At 38.0% G+C, this 5,514-nt stretch overlaps 1 pseudogene; it reads right to left on the reverse strand.

Annotated features, from left to right (window-relative positions):
- Positions 1–1,182: 1,182 nt before the first annotated feature.
- Positions 1,183–1,511, reverse strand: LOC110197632 (cytochrome c oxidase subunit 7A2-like, mitochondrial pseudogene; annotated as a pseudogene).
- Between the last annotated feature and the right edge of the window lie 4,003 nt (positions 1,512–5,514).

Raw genomic sequence — 5,514 nt, forward strand, 5'->3', positions numbered from 1 at the left:
TTATTAATTGGGGGATGGCTCTTATTCTTATAAATTTGCATCAATTAGATATACTTGGAAATAAGACCTTTATCAGAGAAAATTGATGCAAAAGATTTTTTCTCTGGTAAACTCTTTCTGTCTTCATTGCATTATTTTATTCACGCAAAAGCATTTCAATTTTATGTAATAAAAATTTACTATTTTATTCTCTAGGATCCTTTCCAGCCCTTATTTGGTTATAAATTCTTTCCCTATCCATAGATTCAGAAGGCATGGATTTCTTTGTTCTTTCAATTTGTGTATGAGTGACCTTTTATATTTAGGTAATGTATCCACAAAAACAAGGATTATATATGAAATTCTGAATTTCCATTTCATACTGATTTTTAAAAGTAAAAAGATAAACTCCACAAATAAAACAGCCAAATAAAAACAACAAACTCCACATTTTACTTTTTTTTTTCCAGTTCAAAGTGCAAAACTTTTATTAAGAGCTCTTCTGTTCCCATGGTGAAATAAATACAGAATCTTTATCTCTGGAATATTTAAAGAGGTCAGAGATCAGGCATATGACCCTTTTGAAATTATATCATAAAATTATGGGTATATGGATAGTTAACAGAAAATAATTTCTATTAATACCATGCTGCAAGATGGAAAATTTCCCCAAATTAATAGCTAATTAAATTCCCAGTGAAATTTGTGGTGTCAGAAAGAATAGATTTTTGGCATCAAGAGGTTAAAGGACTTCCTGTCACTGGTGCAGCTTCAATGAATCCCCTCCTCCCTTAGCTAGCACATCTGGTTATAGAAAAGTTTTCCCCCACTTGCAGTCTCTCTCTCTCTCTCTCTCTCTCTGTCTCTGCCTTTGAAAGGCACAACCAGAAATCCCTCATGGCCTCATCATGGTGATGAGCTGGTCTGCCAACTTCTGGTGAAGTAAGGGAGCCCAAATTAGAAGGGCATCATCACCATTGCTTAAATAATAGCTAACTCTTCAATATGTTCTGATAATCTACTTATTTTTAGAAACAAATGAACCCATAAGTTTCCATATTGATAAATTTTCTAATTCTATCTGAAGAACAACATAAACTTACACAGGTCAGAAAATCCACTGGCAAGTAGGAAAATAAAAAATTGAAAGGGTTTTATGCCAAAACTCTTGTTAATAAATCAATCAGTCTTATGAACCCCATCTTATTTATTTTGGGGTTGTGAAGCCATGTAGAGAGTCTCTCCCATTGTCAAAGCCATGGTGGTCTGATAGAGCATTTGGTCAGGTAGACCATGTTTCAAGTGGACAGGCAAACCATCAGATTTCCAAAAAATTTTCTGCAGCTCTGGAACTTTGTTTTTCCCAGCATAATCATACAGAGCTGTTTCTGAAGCAAAATTTTCATTGGTGTAGCAATTATAAGAAGTGGTGTTTCTGAGGATGCCACAGGCTCAAAACCCTGTGGGCTGTAGGCTGCCAAAGCCTAGGACCCAGCCAGCTTCTGGATAAAACCACTGAACTTGTAGAACATATCACCTCTCAAACTGACCTCCTGAAGCCTATATCCCTTCAGCAACTGTGCCATGGAAAAACCACATTTTACTTTATGTGTGGAATTTGTTATTTAAAAAAAAAATTAAAAATGGAGATCTGCTTTTTCTACCTTCCAACGACCCCATTCAAGTTTTTGTTGACTCTTGTCCTTGTATTCCAAAGTTCCTACTCAGCTCTGGTCTTTTCATCAGAAATACTTTAAAGTCCTCTATTCCACTAAAGGTCATTTCCCTACTCTAGGACTCAACTCAGCTTTGCAAGATAAGTTATTCTTGGTTGTAAGCCTATATCTTTGTTTTTCCTTTTGTAATATTGTATTCCAAAATCTCCTTTCATTCTTAGTAGATATTCTCAAGTCTTGTTAGGTCCTGACTGTGGTTCCTTGATACTTGAATTGTATCTTTTTGGATGCCGTGGTATTAATTCTTTGACATGGTAGCTTTAAAATAGGCTATGGCAATCCCAGGAAGTTTTTATTTTGGGATTTTTTTCAGGAAGTAATTGATGGATTTTTCTTTTATTTTACCCCCTTACTCTAGTTAGTAAGAAGTTTTTACGTATACTTTTTTGGAATATTGTCTTCAGCCTTTTTCCCTCTCTGACTGTGGTTTTCAGGGAGTCCTACCTCTGATACACCTCCAACTCATCCTGCTGCAGATACTGACTAGCTGCTGGACCCTGACAAAGAATGTAATCTCTGTCTGCCTCAGGTTCCTCATTTATAAAATTGAGATAATAACTCCTGCCTCCCAGGAATTATGTGAGGGTAAAGTGAGATATTTGTAAAGTACTTTGCAAACCTTAAAAGCACTATATAAACTCTAGTTATAATAATAATTATTATTACTTAACCTCCAAATATTGTAGGCAGCTCTGTAAGCAATCAATTCCAGAGAAAGTGTCAATCTGCTTTGGTGGAGGAAGGATTTTATTTTGTTTTATATTATCCAGGTATAGAATATTTTTATTCCTAAACAAAAAGAATTCTAACCAATAAGGCAGGGCTGCTAGGTGGCACAGTTGATAGCATGCAGGAAATGGAGTCAGGAAGACCTGAGTTCAAATGCAGCCTCAGACACTTACTAGCAGTGTGACTTAACCTTGCTTGCCTCAGTTTACTTTTTCCAGTTGCTGAAGAAGAGGTGGCCTTTTTCCTGGTCAACGTCAACTTGTCTGTGTGTATCTTTGATCCCATCTCTTCCTATGTTTTCCAGATTATCCTAACTTATCATTCCCTGACCTTCATCTTCAGTCTCTGCCTGTCTCAAACTGAGACCTGTTAGAGACCTTAGCTTAAAAGGCTCCACTGCATCCAGGGCCATCTCCAGTAGTCTTGATCTATATCTGGCTACCAGATCCAGATGGCTCCAGAGGAGGAAGTGAGGCTGGTGACTTTGCCTTGCCCTCCCTCACTTAAATCCAATTCACTTGTATATCATGGCATCACCTCCCTGATGTCATGGTCCTTTTCGAGAATGAAGGACAAACAACAACAACAAAATGAGCTGGAGAAAGAAATGGCAAAGCATTCGGTATATTTGCCAAGAAAATCCCAAAAGGGGTCATGAAGATTTGGAAATGACTAAATAACAACAACAACCAATAAGGCATTATACTGATTACAAATAGTTGAGAGGCTAGTTGTTAAACCTCCCTGGGACATTGTCAACAGGGCTGCCCATTGGCTTATTGTACATTTCACTTCCATTCAGTACAGCTTGATCAATACCAAGTAGGCTCTTTTCTTTCTAATAGTTTGTCTCTCTGTGGACTACTCTACCTTCTTGGCCATCTACCTTTGCCTCTGCCCATTTGGCTATTGTCACTGCAGCTGCTCCAGTAGCTGATACCCAGATGCCCAGGAAAAGCATGCTAGTTGCACAGATGCCAGGTGCCTTTCAGTATCTCACAAGGTTCGATACCAAAGGGAAAAAAGACACAAAGAGGAGTTGTGCTCTATCTCAGGCACAGGCTTGCCTATGAAACCATGTGTTTAGAGGATGTAACTGATGGGAGTCTGGAATAGGAGTTTTCTCAACAGAGTTCCCTATACCCATAAATTGTAGTGCTTGTCCCTCGTTTCTTTGACTAGTCCTAGTCTATCCACAGGTCTTTGCAGCAAAGTTAATTTCTCTAGAAGCACAACAGGCCTAGAGTCTTGCTTGTATGATCTCTACACAATATGCCTATACCAATGACTCGCAAAGAAAGAGAACTGAGTCAGCTATTCCAAGGCTAAAGGCTAGGGTCAAAATATAATTTAAGCATTTTTATATCTTAATAGTTTATAAATTTTTCATATTGAAAAATGCTGCCTGGAGAAGGTCATGTGGCATGTTAAGGCCTCAGGCTTGCTTAGGCCAAGAGACTTTCCAGAGGGAACAATGCAAGGTATAAAGAGCATGAGGAGCTGCTCACAGAGAGTATCACCTTGTGGCTAACTCAGATATTGCATTCTGAGTTAATTCAAGCCCCTTGCCAGCATCCCCAAGGGTATGTCATATATCTTTTGATCTTCAAAACAACACATGAGGGGAAGTACAAGAATTATTGATTCCATTTTAAAAGAAGAGATGGAACCCTGGCTCCATTAGAAGGTAATTGGCTAGCTTGAAATAATCAAATAGCTAATGTTAGAAGTTGGATTTGAACCTACTTCTCCTCTGACCCAAAGTCCAGTACTCTTTCTACTATTTCACTCTGTCTTTTATTTTAATTTTTAGGCAATTGGGGTTAAATGACTTGCCCAGGGTCACACAGCTAGTAGGTGTCAAGTGTTTGGTCTGAGGCTGGATTTGAATTCAGGTCCCCCTGTCTTCAGGGTGGGTGCTCTATCCACTGCACCACTTAGCTGCCCCTCCCCCTGTCTTTTACAGAAGGCCAATTCAATAAAACACAGTCTCTCTCCTCACAGAGAACACTGAAGATAAAACACAGAAACAAAAGACCATACTATGTGTCCAGGACTGTCATTTTTCATCCTTACATTCTAAGCACCTGAAACAATAGCAGTAGTCACACAATAGATTCTTAATAAATACTTGTTAAACTGTTTGTTGATGTGATATATCTGAGAATGATACAGAATACCACAGGAAGTAGTTTGGAGCAGAAAGAGAACATAATTGCTGTAGAAAAGAAAGAAAGGGACCCAAAGTAAGTTGGAAGAAGGAGCTTGTCCTCCTGAAATAGATTTGGAAAGCTGTCATTCCCCTGGGTTTTTACCTCAGATGAGTTGGGGAATCATTCTGTGAAGCCACTTCCTAAGTAGACTTTATTGTTGATTATCTTTATAGCTTTGAATGTTTCTAAAATCATTTAAATGTAAAGTAAATTGAGAAGGCAGGAATGGAAAATCCTTTCCTCAGTTTCTATATTTAGAAATTGAATCTACTTTTTTAGTGAGAACATTGCCTAAATACCCCTAGAATGTCTTGGAGTGCTTTCAAATATGTCTTCCTCTTTAGTAGATGGACTGCTTCATGCTCTGGAATAGGCAGTAAAGACCATTTCTTTTGTGCATTTTTTATATGTTCATTTTCCTCATGCCAATTTGCAGATTAGAAAAAATATGTGATAACCATTCTGAGCTTTAGCAGAAGCAGGAGAACAGTTACTCCTGCTTAACAAGGGATTTATTCTGTTCATTTAAGGATCTCACATTCGGGCGCAATTAGCCATTATCAAGCAAATTGACTAGTGAACAACAGCAGATTAGTGGTTTTCGGATACAACTATCGCTGAAGGCTACTTGTACATTTGTATTCCTTAGGCTAGAGATTCTCAAACTTTTTGATCTCAGGACCCCTTTAAACTCTTAAAAATCATCAAAGATTATTCAAAGAGCTTTTGTTTATATAGATGTTTACCATGTCAGAAATTAAAGCATCTTGGTGTTGTTATGAAAATAGTTTTGATTTCTTGGACTCCCAAGGGCCTCTTGGGGTCCCTGGACGCACACTATGGGAACTGTTACCTTA

Source organism: Phascolarctos cinereus, unplaced genomic scaffold (genome assembly GCF_003287225.1).
Source record: "Phascolarctos cinereus isolate Bilbo 61053 unplaced genomic scaffold, phaCin_HiC Scaffold_4;HRSCAF=312, whole genome shotgun sequence".
NCBI classification, from domain to species: domain Eukaryota; kingdom Metazoa; phylum Chordata; class Mammalia; order Diprotodontia; family Phascolarctidae; genus Phascolarctos; species Phascolarctos cinereus.